This window comes from Cherax quadricarinatus, chromosome 4 (assembly GCF_038502225.1).
Source record: "Cherax quadricarinatus isolate ZL_2023a chromosome 4, ASM3850222v1, whole genome shotgun sequence".
Classification (NCBI taxonomy): Eukaryota; Metazoa; Arthropoda; class Malacostraca; order Decapoda; family Parastacidae; genus Cherax; species Cherax quadricarinatus.
The window spans coordinates 11,803,046-11,819,939 of NC_091295.1; positions in this window are offsets into that span (position 1 = coordinate 11,803,046).

Sequence of the window (16,894 nt, forward strand, 5' to 3'; positions counted from 1 at the left end):
GTGTTGCAGTGAAGGGTGGTAGAGAGAGCAGACAGTGTTGCACTGAAGGGTGGTAGAGAGAGCAGACAGTGTTGCAGTGAAGGGTGGTAGAGAGAGCAGGCAGTGTTGCAGTGAAGGGTGGTAGAGAGAGCAGGCAGTGTTGCAGTGAAGGGTGGTAGAGAGAGCAGGCAGTGTTGCAGTGAAGGGTGGTAGAGAGAGCAGGCAGTGTTGCAGTGAAGGGTGGTAGAGAGAGCAGGCAGTGTTGCAGTGAAGGGTGGTAGAGAGAGCAGGCAGTGTTGCAGTGAAGGGTGGTAGAGAGAGCAGGCAGTGTTGCACTGAAGGGTGGTAGAGAGAGCAGGCAGTGTTGCAGTGAAGGGTGCTAGAGAGAGCAGGCAGTGTTGTTGTGAAGGGTGCTAGAGAGAGCAGGCAGTGTTGCAGTGAAGGGTGGTAGAGAGAGCAGACAGTGTTGCACTGAAGGGTGGTAGAGAGAGCAGACAGTGTTGCAGTGAAGGGTGGTAGAGAGAGCAGGCAGTGTTGCAGTGAAGGGTGGTAGAGAGAGCAGGCAGTGTTGCAGTGAAGGGTGGTAGAGAGAGCAGGCAGTGTTGCAGTGAAGGGTGGTAGAGAGAGCAGGCAGTGTTGCAGTGAAGGGTGGTAGAGAGAGCAGGCAGTGTTGCAGTGAAGGGTGGTAGAGAGAGCAGGCAGTGTTGCAGTGAAGGGTGGTAGAGAGAGCAGGCAGTGTTGCAGTGAAGGGTGGTAGAGAGAGCAGGCAGTGTTGCAGTGAATGGTGGTAGAGAGAGCAGACAGTGTTGCAGTGAAGGGTGGTAGAGAGAGCAGGCAGTGTTGCAGTGAAGGGTGTTAGAGAGAGCAGACAGTGTTGCAGTGAAGGGTGGTAGAGAGAGCAGACAGTGTTGCAGTGAAGGGTGGTAGAGAGAGCAGGCAGTGTTGCAGTGAAGGGTGGTAGAGAGAGCAGACAGTGTTGCAGTGAAGGGTGGTAGAGAGAGCAGGCAGTGTTGCAGTGAAGGGTGGTAGAGAGAGCAGGCAGTGTTGCAGTGAAGGGTGGTAGAGAGAGCAGGCAGTGTTGCAGTGAAGGGTGCTAGAGAGAGCAGGCAGTGTTGCAGTGAAGGGTGCTAGAGAGAGCAGGCAGTGTTGCAGTGAAGGGTGGTAGAGAGAGCAGGCAGTGTTGCAGTGAAGGGTGCTAGAGAGAGCAGGCAGTGTTGCAGTGAAGGGTGGTAGAGAGAGCAGGCAGTGTTGCAGTGAAGGGTGCTAGAGAGAGCAGGCAGTGTTGCAGTGAAGGGTGCTAGAGAGAGCAGGCAGTGTTGCAGTGAAGGGTGGTAGAGAGAGCAGGCAGTGTTGCAGTGAAGGGTGCTAGAGAGAGCAGGCAGTGTTGCAGTGAAGGGTGCTAGAGAGAGCAGGCAGTGTTGCAGTGAAGGGTGGTAGAGAGAGCAGGCAGTGTTGCAGTGAAGGGTGGTAGAGAGAGCAGGCAGTGTTGCAGTGAAGGGTGGTAGAGAGAGCAGGCAGTGTTGCAGTGAAGGGTGCTAGAGAGAGCAGGCAGTGTTGCAGTGAAGGGTGCTAGAGAGAGCAGGCAGTGTTGCAGTGAAGGGTGCTAGAGAGAGCAGGCAGTGTTGCAGTGAAGGGTGGTAGAGAGAGCAGGCAGTGTTGCAGTGAAGGGTGGTAGAGAGAGCAGGCAGTGTTGCAGTGAAGGGTGGTAGAGAGAGCAGGCAGTGTTGCAGTGAAGGGTGGTAGAGAGAGCAGGCAGTGTTGCAGTGAAGGGTGGTAGAGAGAGCAGGCAGTGTTGCAGTGAAGGGTGGTAGAGAGAGCAGGCAGTGTTGCAGTGAAGGGTGGTAGAGAGAGCAGGCAGTGTTGCAGTGAAGGGTGGTAGAGAGAGCAGGCAGTGTTGCAGTGAAGGGTGGTAGAGAGAGCAGGCAGTGTTGCAGTGAAGGGTGGTAGAGAGAGCAGGCAGTGTTGCAGTGAAGGGTGGTAGAGAGAGCAGGCAGTGTTGCAGTGAAGGGTGGTAGAGAGAGCAGGCAGTGTTGCAGTGAAGGGTGGTAGAGAGAGCAGGCAGTGTTGCAGTGAAGGGTGGTAGAGAGAGCAGGCAGTGTTGCAGTGAAGGGTGGTAGAGAGAGCAGGCAGTGTTGCAGTGAAGGGTGGTAGAGAGAGCAGGCAGTGTTGCAGTGAAGGGTGGTAGAGAGAGCAGGCAGTGTTGCAGTGAAGGGTGGTAGAGAGAGCAGGCAGTGTTGCAGTGAAGGGTGGTAGAGAGAGCAGGCAGTGTTGCAGTGAAGGGTGGTAGAGAGAGCAGGCAGTGTTGCAGTGAAGGGTGGTAGAGAGAGCAGGCAGTGTTGCAGTGAAGGGTGGTAGAGAGAGCAGGCAGTGTTGCAGTGAAGGGTGGTAGAGAGAGCAGGCAGTGTTGCAGTGAAGGGTGGTAGAGAGAGCAGGCAGTGTTGCAGTGAAGGGTGGTAGAGAGAGCAGGCAGTGTTGCAGTGAAGGGTGGTAGAGAGAGCAGGCAGTGTTGCAGTGAAGGGTGCTAGAGAGAGCAGGCAGTGTTGCAGTGAAGGGTGGTAGAGAGAGCAGGCAGTGTTGCAGTGAAGGGTGCTAGAGAGAGCAGGCAGTGTTGCAGTGAAGGGTGGTAGAGAGAGCAGGCAGTGTTGCAGTGAAGGGTGGTAGAGAGAGCAGGCAGTGTTGCAGTGAAGGGTGGTAGAGAGAGCAGGCAGTGTTGCAGTGAAGGGTGGTAGAGAGAGCAGGCAGTGTTGCAGTGAAGGGTGGTAGAGAGAGCAGGCAGTGTTGCAGTGAAGGGTGCTAGAGAGAGCAGGCAGTGTTGCAGTGAAGGGTGGTAGAGAGAGCAGGCAGTGTTGCAGTGAATGGTGGTAGAGAGAGCAGGCAGTGTTGCAGTGAAGGGTGGTAGAGAGAGCAGGCAGTGTTGCAGTGAAGGGTGGTAGAGAGAGCAGGCAGTGTTGCAGTGAAGGGTGGTAGAGAGAGCAGGCAGTGTTGCAGTGAAGGGTGGTAGAGAGAGCAGGCAGTGTTGCAGTGAAGGGTGGTAGAGAGAGCAGGCAGTGTTGCAGTGAAGGGTGGTAGAGAGAGCAGGCAGTGTTGCAGTGAAGGGTGGTAGAGAGAGCAGGCAGTGTTGCAGTGAAGGGTGGTAGAGAGAGCAGGCAGTGTTGCAGTGAAGGGTGGTAGAGAGAGCAGGCAGTGTTGCAGTGAAGGGTGGTAGAGAGAGCAGGCAGTGTTGCAGTGAAGGGTGGTAGAGAGAGCAGGCAGTGTTGCAGTGAAGGGTGGTAGAGAGAGCAGGCAGTGTTGCAGTGAAGGGTGGTAGAGAGAGCAGGCAGTGTTGCAGTGAAGGGTGGTAGAGAGAGCAGGCAGTGTTGCAGTGAAGGGTGGTAGAGAGAGCAGACAGTGTTGCAGTGAAGGGTGGTAGAGAGAGCAGGCAGTGTTGCAGTGAAGGGTGGTAGAGAGAGCAGGCAGTGTTGCAGTGAAGGGTGGTAGAGAGAGCAGGCAGTGTTGCAGTGAAGGGTGGTAGAGAGAGCAGGCAGTGTTGCAGTGAAGGGTGGTAGAGAGAGCAGGCAGTGTTGCAGTGAAGGGTGGTAGAGAGAGCAGGCAGTGTTGCAGTGAAGGGTGGTAGAGAGAGCAGGCAGTGTTGCAGTGAAGGGTGGTAGAGAGAGCAGGCAGTGTTGCAGTGAAGGGTGGTAGAGAGAGCAGGCAGTGTTGCAGTGAAGGGTGGTAGAGAGAGCAGGCAGTGTTGCAGTGAAGGGTGGTAGAGAGAGCAGGCAGTGTTGCAGTGAAGGGTGGTAGAGAGAGCAGGCAGTGTTGCAGTGAAGGGTGGTAGAGAGAGCAGGCAGTGTTGCAGTGAAGGGTGCTAGAGAGAGCAGACAGTGTTGCAGTGAAGGGTGCTAGAGAGAGCAGGCAGTGTTGCAGTGAAGGGTGCTAGAGAGAGCAGGCAGTGTTGCAGTGAAGGGTGCTAGAGAGAGCAGGCAATGTTGCAGTGAAGGGTGGTAGAGAGAGCAGGCAGTGTTGCAGTGAAGGGTGCTAGAGAGAGCAGGCAGTGTTGCAGTGAAGGGTGCTAGAGAGAGCAGGCAGTGTTGCAGTGAAGGGTGCTAGAGAGAGCAGGCAGTGTTGCAGTGAAGGGTGGTAGAGAGAGCAGACAGTGTTGCAGTGAAGGGTGCTAGAGAGAGCAGGCAGTGTTGCAGTGAAGGGTGCTAGAGAGAGCAGGCAGTGTTGCAGTGAAGGGTGCTAGAGAGAGCAGGCAGTGTTGTTGTGATTAATATTTGTATATAATATTACAAAATTTCGCCAAACATGGAGTAATATGATAAAGATATGTTAACATTTGTGGTGTTGATAGATGTGTCCTCGGATATGGGTTGATAGACTTGTGATGAAGTCTTTATTCAACTACGTATGTTCCGTAGTGTGACTTCATTCTGATGCGAAACGTTCACTATGTCTTTATTTATTCACGAACCGTACATATTTAAAGTCTAAGAACATAACAAACACTGCAGTGGTCCTGTTTACTCATATTAGGCAGGTCTAACTCACACCCAAACTGCAATAGACCTATTGACCTATGCTAGGCATAGGTCTTCTTGTCTTCTCAATTTTTTATTTACCTGTGGGATTCTCTACTTTTCGAATGTCACTCGCGTACTGTAACTTCCTCTGATTTTACCATGTACTGAGGTCTAGTTCTTGCCCGTGTGTGTGTGTGTGTGTGTGTGTGTGTGTGTGTGTGTGTGTGTGTGTGTGTGTGTGTGTGTGTGTGTGTGTGTGTGTGTGTGTGTGTGTGTGTACTCACCTAGTTGAGGTTGCAGGGGTCAAGTCCAAGCTCCTGGCCCCGCCTCTTCACTGGTCGCTACTGGGTCACTCTCTTTGAACCCTGAGCTTTATCGTACCTCTGCTTAAAGCTATGTATGGATCCTGCCTCCACTACATCGTTTCCTAAACTATTCCACTTCCTGACTACTCTGTGGCTGAAGAAATACTTCCTAACATCCCTGTGATTCATCTGTGTCTTCAGTTTCCAACTGTGTCCCCGTGTTGCTGTGTTCAGTCTCTGGAACATCCTGTTTTTGTCCACCTTGTCAATTCCTCTCGGTATTTTGCATGTCGTTATCATGTCCCCCCTATCTCTCCTGTCCTCCAGTGTCGTCAGGTTGATTTCCCTTAACCTCTCCTCGTAGGACATACCTCTTAGCTCTGGGACTAGTCTTGTTGCAAACCTTTGCACTTTCTCTAGTTTCTTTACATGCTTGGTTAGGTGTGGGTTCCAAACTGGTGCCGCATACTCCAATATGGGCCTAACGTACATGGTGTACAGGGTCCTGAACGATTCCTTATTAAGATGTCGGAATGCTGTTCTGAGGTTTGCCAGGCGCCCATATGCTGCAGCAGTTATTTGGTTGATGTGCGCTTCAGGAGATGTGCCTGGTGTTATACTCACCCCAAGATCTTTTTCCTTGAGTGACGTTTGTAGTCTCTGGCCCCCTAGACTGTACTCCGTCTGCGGTCTTCTTTGCCCTTCCCCAATCTTCATGACTTTGCACTTGGTGGGATTGAACTCCAGGAGCCAATTGCTGGACCAGGTCTGCAGCCTGTCCAGATCCCTTTGTAGTTCTGCCTGGTCTTCGATCGAATGAATTCTTCTCATCAACTTCACGTCATCTACAAACAGGGACACCTCAGAGTTTATTCCTTCCGTCATGTCGTTCACAAATACCAGAAACAGCACTGGTCCTAGGACTGACCCCTGTGGGACCCCGCTATTCACAGGTGTCCACTCTGACACCTCGCCACGTACCATTACTCGCTGCTGTCTTCCTGACAAGTATTCCTTGATCCATTGTAGTGCCTTCCCTGTTATCCCTGCTTGGTCCCCCAGTTTTTGTACTCATCTCTTGTGTGGTACTGTGTCGAACGCCTTCTTGCAGTCCAAGAAGATGCAATCCACCCACCCCTCTCTCTCTTGTCTTACTGCTGTCACCTTGTCATAGAACTCCAGTAGGTTTGTGACACAGGATTTCCCGTCCCTGAAACCATGTTGGCTGCTGTTGATGAGATCATTCCTTTCTAGATGTTCCACCACTCCTCTCCTGACAATCTTCTCCATGACTATGAATACTATACATGTCAGTGACACTGGTCTGTAGTTTAGTGCTTAATGTCTGTCTCCTTTTTTAAAGTGAGTGTGTGTGTGTGTGTGTGTGTGTGTACTCATCTAATTGTGGTTGCAGGGGTCGAGACTCAGCTCCTGGCCCCGCCTCTTCACTGGTCGCTACTAGGTCCTCTTTCTCCCTGCTCCATGAGCTTTACCATACCTCGTCTTAAAACTATATATGGTTCCTGCCTTCACTACATCACATGCCAGACTATTCCACTTCCTGACAACTCTATGACTGAAGAAATACTTCCTAACATCCCTTTGACTCATCTGAGTCTTCAGCTTCCAATTGTGACCTCTTGTTTCTGTGTCCCCTCCCTGGAACATCCTGTCTTTGTCCATCTTATCTATTCCTCTCAATATTTTGTATGTCATTATCATGTCTCCCCTAACTCTCCTGTCCTCCAGTGTCGTCGGGCCGATTTCCCTTAACCTTTCTTCATAGGACATTTCCCTTAGCTCTGGAGTTAGCCTTGTTGCAAACCTTTGCACTTTCTCTAATTTCTTGACGTGTTTGACCAGGTGTGGGTTCCAAACTGGTGATGCATACTCCAGTATGGGCCTGACGTATATGGTGTACAGAGTCTTGAACGATTGCTTACTGAGGTATCGAAACGCTATTCTCAGGTTTGCCATGGGCCCATATGCTGCAGCAGTTATCTAGTTGATGTTTGCTTCCTGAGACGTGCTTGGTATTATATTCACCCCAAGATCTTTCCCTTTGAGTGAGGTTTGCAGTCTTTGGCCGCCTAGCCTATACTCTGTTTGGGGTCTTCTTTGCCGTTCCCCAATCTTCATGACTTTGTATTTGTCAGTGTTAATTCGAGGAGCTAGTTGCTGGACCACGTGTCCAGCCTGTCCAGGTGTTTTTGTAGTCCTTCCTGATCTTCATCTGATTTAATTTAGCTCATTAGCTTCACATCATCTGCGAACAGGGACACTTCTGAGTCTTTCCCTTCCATCCTGTCATTCACGTATACCAAAAATAGCACTAGTCCTAGGACTGACCCCTGTGGGACCCCGCTCATCACTGTGAAACCTCATCACGTACCATGACTCGTTGTTGCCTCCCTGTCAGGTATTCTCTGATCCATTGCAGTGTCCTTTCTGTTATATATGCCTGATCTTCTAGCTTCTGCACTAATCTCTTGTGAGAAACTGTGTCGAAGGCCTTGCAGTCCAAGAAAATGCAATCAACCCACTCCTCTCTCTTGTGTCTTGCTTCTGTTACTTTGTCATAAAACTCCAGTAGGTTTGTGACACAGTATTTGCCTTCCATGAATCCGTGCTGGTTGTCGTTTATAATCTTGTTCCACTCCAGGTGCTTCACCACTCTCCTCCTAATAATCTTCTCCATGACTTTGCATACTATACACGTCAGTGACACTGGTCTATAGTTTAGTGCCTCGCTTCTGTCTCCTTTCTTAAAAATGGGGACTACATTTGCTGTCTTCCATACCTCAGGTAGTTGCCCAGTTTCAAAGGATGTGTTGAAAATTGTGGTCAGTGGCACACACAGCATCTCTGCTCCCTCTCTAAGGATCCACGGAGAGATGTCCGGTCCCACCACCTTTGAGGTATCAAGGTCACTTAGCAGCTTCTTCACTTCCTCCTCGGTTGTGTGTATTTCATCCAACACTTTTTGGTATATCACTTGTTGGTGTACCCCTCTGTTCTGTCTTCTCAGAGACCTTTCTGTCTCCATTGTAAATACTTCCTCAAATCTCGTATTGAGCTCCTCACATACTTCATGGTCATTTCTTTCCTCAGCCTGATTACCTGGTCCTTGATTATTGTCTTCCTCCTAATGTGGGTATACAGCAGTTTCGGGTTAGACTTGACTTTCGATGCTATGTTGTTTTCATACTGTCGCTGGGCCTCCCTCCTTATCTGTGTATACTCGTTTCTGGCTCGTCGACTAATCTCTATTTTCCTGGGTCCTTTGCCTTCTGTACTTTTTCCATTCTCGAGTGCACTTAGTTTTTGCCTCCCTACACCCTCAGGTAAACCAAGGGTTCGTTCTGGTCTTCCCACTATTTCTGTTGCTCTTAGGAACAAACCTTTCATCTGCCTCCTTCCATTTCGTTTACTGACCTTCCTACCAATTCTCTTTCCCACTGAGCCTCCTGCAGAAAGTTCCTCATACCTGTTTAGTCCACCCCTTTGTAGTTTGGCTTCTCCCATTCTGCTTCTGTTATGCTCTCCACTTGTTAACTCTACTATGTATTCAAAGCTCAGAACCACATTATCACTAGCTCCAAGGGGCCTTTCATATGTGATGTCCTCAATGTCCGAGCTACTCAGGGTGAACACGAGGTCCAGTCTTACTGGTTCATCCCTCTCTCTCTGCTAGTGTCTTTAACATGTTGATGCATGAGGTTTTCTAGTACCACATCCATCATTTTGGCTCTCCATGTTTCGGGACCCCCATGTGGCTCCAGGTTTTCCCAATCGATCTCCCTGTGGTCGAAATCGCCCATAACCAGTAACTTTGCTCTGCTCGAGTGAGATCTTCTGGCCATCCCAGCTAGTGTGTCCACTATTGCTCTGTTGCTCTCTTCATATTCCTCTCTTGGCCTCCTGCAGTTCTGTGGCAGGCTATACATCACTGCAATGTCTGCCTTATGTTCCCCAAACTGAAATGTACCTACTGCGTAATCCCTTTCTCCAATCTCGTCCATTCCTTCTATTTCCTCAGATCCCCATCGGTTTTTAATGAGCAGAGCAACTCCTCTGCTCCTATCTTTCCTCAGGACCTGATATCCAGGTAGGAAGATTGTATCTGTTATCATCCCAATGATTTTCGTTTCTGTGACTGCTATGATGTCTGGGGATGTCTCCTTGATTCTTTTATGCCACTCCTCACATTTATTCGTTATTCCATCCAAGTTCGTTTACCAAACCTTCAACTTTTTCTAAAATTGTGGTCCAGGGGCAATGATGTGGTTGGGGGGGTGGGAGCCCTGGCTGGGGCCTATGCGGGGTTGCTGTGGGGGTGAGGTTTGTGATAAGGTGGTGGGGCAGAGGGCCTATGGGGGGGTTGGGTTTGTGTTGAGGGGGTGGGGGCAGAGGGTACAGTGTGGGGGTTTTGATTTAGATTGGTTGCTTTGGGGTTACCGTGGATGAATTCCTTCTGTGGGTGGTTCTGGAGGAGAAGGTGCTTGCTCTTCCACCTGGGTCTGGGTTCTCCTACTCATTTCCGTCATTGCCTCTCTTTCCTCCTTGCATCTTTGTATCCTCTCTTTCAGCATCCTCCTTCTTGTGGTCTGTCTCGGTCGAGGTACACTCTCCAGTAGTCTGGTTTGTCCCTTAGTCATGCTTTCTCCTGCAGGATCCTGTTTTGAGCTGATTCTGCCTTGAAAATTGCTTTGGGCATTTTTTCCTCTTGCAAAACACCCAGTTCTCCGAAATTTTGTCAGCCGAGTCATGTCCTCCTCTATTGCTTTCATGATACATTCAATCACTTTTTTCTTCTCTTGTTTTCTTGCTTCATGAATTTCCCCTTCAACTTCCTGGAGCACGTAGACAACAACTGACCTCTCTCTTTCGTCCTCCCACTGTATTTCCCTTTGCATCCCTTGAGACGATTTAGTTCCTGCCATTGAAGCATTCCTTCAATCTCTTCCCTAGCTGATGTCCCTGTGCTCAGTGGTCTGCCTGTTTTCCTGCCCATCTGTTCCTGGGCACTGCAGTTGTCTGTTAGAGCCTGTGCATATAGCTTAGCTTCTTCACTGTCTGTAGTCCCCTCATTTGTTCTTGATGTTCTCCTTGTCTTTCCCTGGCCCCACGTGGGTCTGATAGGGCCTTGTCATACAGTATAGCTCCTTTGCTCCATACAGTCCCCTCTTCTGTGGCTGATAGAGCAGTTCCTGATGTTATGGCTGTACTGTCCTTTGGTTCTTTAGTCTGTTTCAGATTTTTTAGTTCCTCTTCTAAGCTCTGTATCTTAGCTTCTGCTGCTATGGCATGTAGCTCCCATTTCCTGCTCTCTGCAGCTATCCTCTCCTCCATTTTTTTGTCGAGCTCTTCTAGCTCGTGTGTGTGTGTGTGTGTGTGTGTGTGTGTGTGTGTGTGTGTGTGTGTGTGTGTGTGTGTGTGTGTGTGTGTGTGTGTGTGTGTGTGTGTGTGTGTGTGTAGATTTCATCCTATCTTGCGAAACTGAAAAATTCAATTATAATTTCAGAAGTGTCGAGTGTTTTTTATGGAACAAACGATTGTTTATTCAGCTTAATGATCTGCCTCCGTCATTCAGCTGTTTTATCACCTCATGACCAGAAATATTAGTTTGCTGCTATCATGACTACTTAACTGCTGAATCACATGTATAATCGCAATCAAGCAAATCCAAGTGTTTAAACCATGTCCATAATTTGTTCCAACTTCATCGCGAAAGTAAAAACAGAATTTGAAGAAAAGGGAAATATTCCCTCTATTTAGGCCGAAAACTAGTAACTGGTCACTTCTTTTTTCACTCAGCCGGTCAGAAGTCGACACTACGTCGGGAATGTATGTGGCTCATTAAGACTGACGTGTTGATGGAAAAGCGCTAAAACCGTAGGTGTCGTACAGCACCTATGGATTAAGAGAATCTCGTTTGATTCTAGGAAGTATAGCTACAATTCCCTGGATCAAATGTTTTTTATTTGTATCAGAAATAAGGCTCTGTTGTTGGTGGTAGAGTGCTGTTGTTGCTGTCACTGCTGCTATTGTTGTTGCTGCTGCTGTTACTTCTGCCACCGTTGTTGCTGCTGCTGTTACTTCTGCCACCGTTGTTGCTGCTGCTGTTACTTCTGCCACCGTTGTTGCTGCTGCTGTTACTTCTGTTATTGTTGCTGATGCTTTTAGATGAACGAAATAATTATACCTTTGACAATTTTCCCCTGATCCAGTTTCTCATAGGTAACACACACACTACACATGCCAGGAGCTGTGACTCGACCCCTGCAACCACAGCTAATCAGTACACACACACATACACTACACTATACACAGGATTGTTTTATTCGTGGACATTACATGTATGACCCACATAGGGACAGAGTCTGGAAAATGGAGGATTTGATAAAAGACGAAGGCATCTCTAGTTCATTGGATCAAGAGCCCTTCAGTAGGATCAACGATAAACTCATCGTGAGTGATTCACGAGAGATCTGTCTCCCCAAGTTGTGAGAAGGTCGGGCATTCATCTTAGAGAGAGAGAGGGAGAATATTCATCATGTTCTTTTCTCTGGTTCTTAGTGAAGATTTCTTTTCTGTAATTATACTGTGAATAATTACTTTTTTTTTGCACTTCGCTGTGACAGGTTTTATTTTTAATTTGTGTTGGGCCAGAGAGACAGACAGACTCATAGTGGGTCGTTGCCCGTCCCTCCCTCTGCCTATGTCGGTGCTAAGTCTAAATGTTAGTCTCCCGTATCTTGTTGATATGTTTGAGTGTATGTCTGTTTACTTACAGCTCTACTTGTCTTACTGTCTCAGTATCTCTTATATTTGTCTGTCTCACTGTGTCCTAGTATGTTACTAATACTCCTATGTACAAGTGACTGCATCTGACAGTTCAGTTCTTCCCGTCTCGCTGTCCCCCCCCCCTCCGTGTCTGTTATTAATACTCCTGCCTATCTCACTTGTTTCCCCGTGTCTGTTTAATGATGAATTTGTATTATCTTCCTGTTTGCTTCTCTGTTGTTTCCCAGCCCGTCTCTGTTTCATCACCATTTGCTGCCCATAAATATCTCAGGTCTCCTCATCCATAAAGGATAAATAAAACAATCTTAGAAACATCATTATATACTCTATTACATATTCACAGATTTATGTATAAAAATACTTTCTTGGATATTTTTCATATAGAAACATAAAATAAATTTTATACTTGATATTTGGTCTTTGCAGGAGTGTATACCATACGTCTTGTACGTCAAAACCTTAATAAAAGAACAGAGGTGGTGAGACAGGACCTCTCTAGCCTGCGAGGATGTATTTACACACATTACATATAGATATATATATATACAGTCGACCCCCGGTTAACGAACTTTTTTCATTCCAGTAGTATGTTCAGGTGCCAGTACTGACCGATTTTTTTCCCATAAGGAATATTGTGAAGTAGATTAGTCCATTTCAGACCCCCAAACATACACGTACAAACGCACTTACATAAATACACTTACATAATTGGTCGCATTTGGAGGTGATCGTTAAGCGGGGGTCCACATATGTATATATATATATATATATATATATATATATATATATATTATATATATATATATATATATATATATATATATATATATATATATATATATATATATATATATATATATATATATATATATATATATATATATATTATTTATATATATATATATATATATATAATATATATATATATATATATATATATATATATATTTAGTACACAAATATATATGGGGTTTACCTTGGTATGATGTATGTAATGATAGAGGTCGGGATGGGACTCGAATGAGGGTACTATTTTTTATAGGCATTTTTCTCTTTATAGGTTTATCAAGCTATGAAGCTTTAAAATAAGTTTATCAAGTCAAAGTTTTAGCATAGTTTTATCATGTTAAAAAGCTCTAACAGGGCGAAACGTTGTTCGGATGAAAGCTTGTTCCTTGATGTATGTTTGCTTGAAATTGTGTTGGTTGGTTCATTGGGTTTAAAGCCTACTGTCTGCATGTCATCTGTACACTACTCAGTATATACACACAGACTATCGTGTTGGCTGCTGTCTAGCAGGTGTTGGCTGCTGTCTAGCAGGTGTTGGCTGCTGTCTAGCAGGTGTTGGCTGCTGTCTAGCAGGTGTTGGCTGCTGTCTAGCAGGTGTTGGCTGCTGTCTAGCAGGTGTTGGCTGCTGTCTAGCAGGTGTTGGTTGCTGTCTAGCAGGTGTTGGTTGCTGTCTAGCAGGTGTTGGTTGCTGTCTAGCAGGTGTTGGCTTGCATGGCGTATGTGGGTAGGTGGTTGGGTGGGTGGGTGAATGGTTACAGACGAGGGAAAGATATCCCATTATTTTTAATATATTCATGGGTTACCGCTAAACCCGTAAGGGTTATACAGCACCTGGGAAATTGGAATCCAGTTTCTTTGATTAAGAGGGTAGAAAGCAAGAGAGCCTGATGAAAGTGTTGCTTCGGAGAGAGACGAAAATAGTCTCTTAGGAACCTTGATCCCAGAAAATGGTTGCGTTTTCTTCAGCTCTTACGATATAAATTGTATAAGAAGACAGACAAGCTGATGAGTAAATCATGTGCAGCTGTTGGGGATCTTTATTCCGAAACGTTTCGCCTACACAGTAGGCTTCTTCAGTCGAGTACAGAGTAGGCAACAGAAGAAGCAGAGATTTAAAGATAATATAATCAGTCCATTACACTTGAAGACGTAGATTTGAGGTGGTCAGTCCCTCGGCCTGAAGGACTGACCACCTCAAAACTACGTCTACTGCTTCTGTTGCCTCTGTACTCGACTGAAGAAGCCTACTGCGTAGGTGAAAAGTTTCGAAATAAAGATTCCCAACAGTTGCACATGTATCTTACTTATCAAGTTGTCTGTATTGTATATCATTATGATAAATACGACAAACAAGTACTGAGCCTCAGAGAGGCTGGACACGGTTGCTCCTCGACACTGGCAGAAAATTACTTTTAGTTTGTAATTAAGCTGCAAGGGTTTACCGTGCCAGCCAAGTGTGTCTGTCTAGCAGCTAGTGCCTGGTTGGGGTGGGAGGTAAACTTGACATGGGGGGACAGGTGATGCCTGTCAGTGCTGGGGTTTGGGAGGAGAGGTCTTTCTCTGGTGGAAGGTGATGCCTGGCACTGGTGGAGGGTGATGCCTAGCACTGGTGGGGTCTGGGAAGCGGAGCCTTGTACTAATAAGTGTGTTGCCTGGCACTGTTGGGAAGAGGTGGGGTTGACGCAAGATGGAGGTGATGGAGATAGTAAACAGTTCTTTAAAATAATAATTGTATTATTATTATTTACATGGAGGAGCGCCTGGAGAATTAGAGGCAATCAGGTTCGATTCGAGCAATATAAAGGTATCTCCAAATCCTTGAACCAAGTGTCATTCAGTAAGATCAAGGCACCTCCACTAAGAGGTTCCAAGGCCGTAAGACGCTTCTGAGAGAGCCAAGGAATATTTAAGACGTGTGAACGAATGAAGGATGAGGAACCAAGAAAAGAAGGACCGGAGGATCGGCTAGCAACACTGAGGATGGTAGAGAGGCACTTGGTGAAAAACAAATTGTTTAGAGATGTTTCGTTCCATGACTGCAGAAGATACAACGATACATATAACATGGTTGAAGGGACGCTACTGTATCCACCTGAGACGTCTAAATGATCATTTGGGGAGACAGAAATCCCAGGACCGAAAGATATCCAGTCAAAACGTCCGAAGTGCATACACTTTGTGCCCTTTCATCCGTCTTGCTCTATGTAGGGCACCCGTCTTGCTCTATGTAGAGTTTAATCAAGACTTAAAGCTAGACACAGAGCGAAACGTTGTGTATCATAAAGCCCTGCTTCAAGTTTTTCCGCCTTGCATGTGGGTAATACTTGTCATCCTTTGACCGGGAATTACTGGCTAGAAGAGAGGCCTCCAAGGGCAACACTCGACACCAGGGGGGTAACAACAGTAATGACTAATACGCAGATGCTGAGCAAGCTTATATTATGACAACGTTTCACTCACCGTAGAGCTTTATTATTAATTTGGTAAAGCTCTACATAGAGCGAAGCACTCCAATAAAAGCGTGATCTACATCTCTGTCCAGCATTTCGATTCTGCCACCGAATCGCTCCCACCCACACCTGAAATGAGAAGCATCTACACTACAAGCTTTAACACCACTTATACAAGGGCTAAATTAGTCTGGGGACCTTTGAGGTCTAGGTACCCTTTAGGGATTTGAAGGTCTGGGGTATAATCTGAGAGGACTAGCTTCTTAGACACTGTGGCTTGGTTAGAGTCTAGACTCTATGTCAAGAATTTTGTTTTAGTCTGGGTAAGGGTCTGGTGGTCTAAAACGCTGGAGTCTGGAGATCTAAGGTCCAAAGATTTGGATTTTGGGATCCTGAGTCCTAGATTATAGCCGTGGGAGCGCTAAATCTGTAGGGAGCCAAAAACTCTCTAGGAACGAGACGTAGTCAGGAGTTGTCCAAGTAAGGATAGCTTGTGTGAGGATCAAGAGCACATCACCAAGTACTCATGGTGTCAGGGCTCTAGGAACGAGGTTCTATTGTCTTGGGGTTAGAGAAGGGATCCAGGGCTCTCTCATCAAGACATGGGATCAGTGGATTTAATATAACAATCGAGGTAAGCTCTAAACCCAAAAAGGTCATACATATGTGGATTTAATATCAGTCACGGACTATCCTGGAAGGTGTATCTGTGCATATACACTAGGTGTGTGTGACCTTATTTTCATATATATATATATATATATATATATATATATATATATATATATATATATATATATATATATATATATATATATATATATATATATATATATATATATATATATATATATATATAATGTAGAGAGAGAGAGAATGTATGTGTTCATATACACGGAGGTTTGTATGTGTGTAGACATCTTGTAGGAGGGGAGGCGGAGGCCATAGTAGACATATTTGGGTATAACACAGCAAGTGGATAATATATTTGGTCTAAAACATTGTTTTTTTTTTCTTTTATCAAACCTATGCTATTGTTTTTTATCAGTAATACAACACGGGTGTAAACGATATACAATGGCGGCGAGTCTCATGGGAAGGTGGGGAATTATATGTGGTTAGGCGCTAAATACACAAGGGTCATGAACAGCACCTGGGGAATGGGAGGTAATCAGGATTGATCCGAGGAAAGGAAGTGTGGTTCCAATTCCTCTGATCAAGAGATCTTAGAATTGGTGTGGGTGAAAAACAAAAAAAAAAAAACAAAAAAGATACATTTCACCACGTTTTCTCATATTAATCGTAGCGAAGGGCTGGCAAACCCATGTTAAAATAAGACAATATACTGTGTATGGCATACTGAGATGTTTCGTACAAGTTTCTCTGCGAGAACTGAAGAAGTTCTTAGTGGACAAAATTTCTTAATAAAATGCCATAAACAGCATATTGTCGGTATATAATACTGTTGATGTTATACATACTGACACAATCGGTATTATGAAGGTCTCAGAGTGGTGCAGGACATCCTGCCTTCGGTAAACACAACAATGGGTGGTGTGAGCGTACCGTACATCATCACATGAAACTTGCAAATAGCTTCAAGCACAACGAAGACAGTCGCAATTAGTTGAAGATGAAACAGGAAGTGTGATGCAGAGTGGTAAGAGACATAACAGAATTTTTAAATCAATGAACAAATAATACTAGCAAGCTCACATAAGCTTGTTAAGCACACACTACAGATGCTGTGAGGCAGGTAAACGCAGCTAGTGACAGTGTGAAGTGTCTTAAATTGAACCTGCAACAGTCGACCGCCTTGATTGCCCTCTTGAAGGAAAGCAGTTGAACCCCGAGCATTTGAAGCGGAGTAAAGAATGCAAGTGTTCGGTCGTAGGAACTGAGATGGAAGAGTCACAGCTCCACCAGATGACCCACAATATAGTACCTGCACGATACTACGTGAGTGGGAAACACACACACGTTTTTTTTTTTTTTTTGGTCATTCGATTCTCAGTGCCTCCTCACGTTCGTCAGTGCCACTGCTCGACCTTTCAAAGCAATA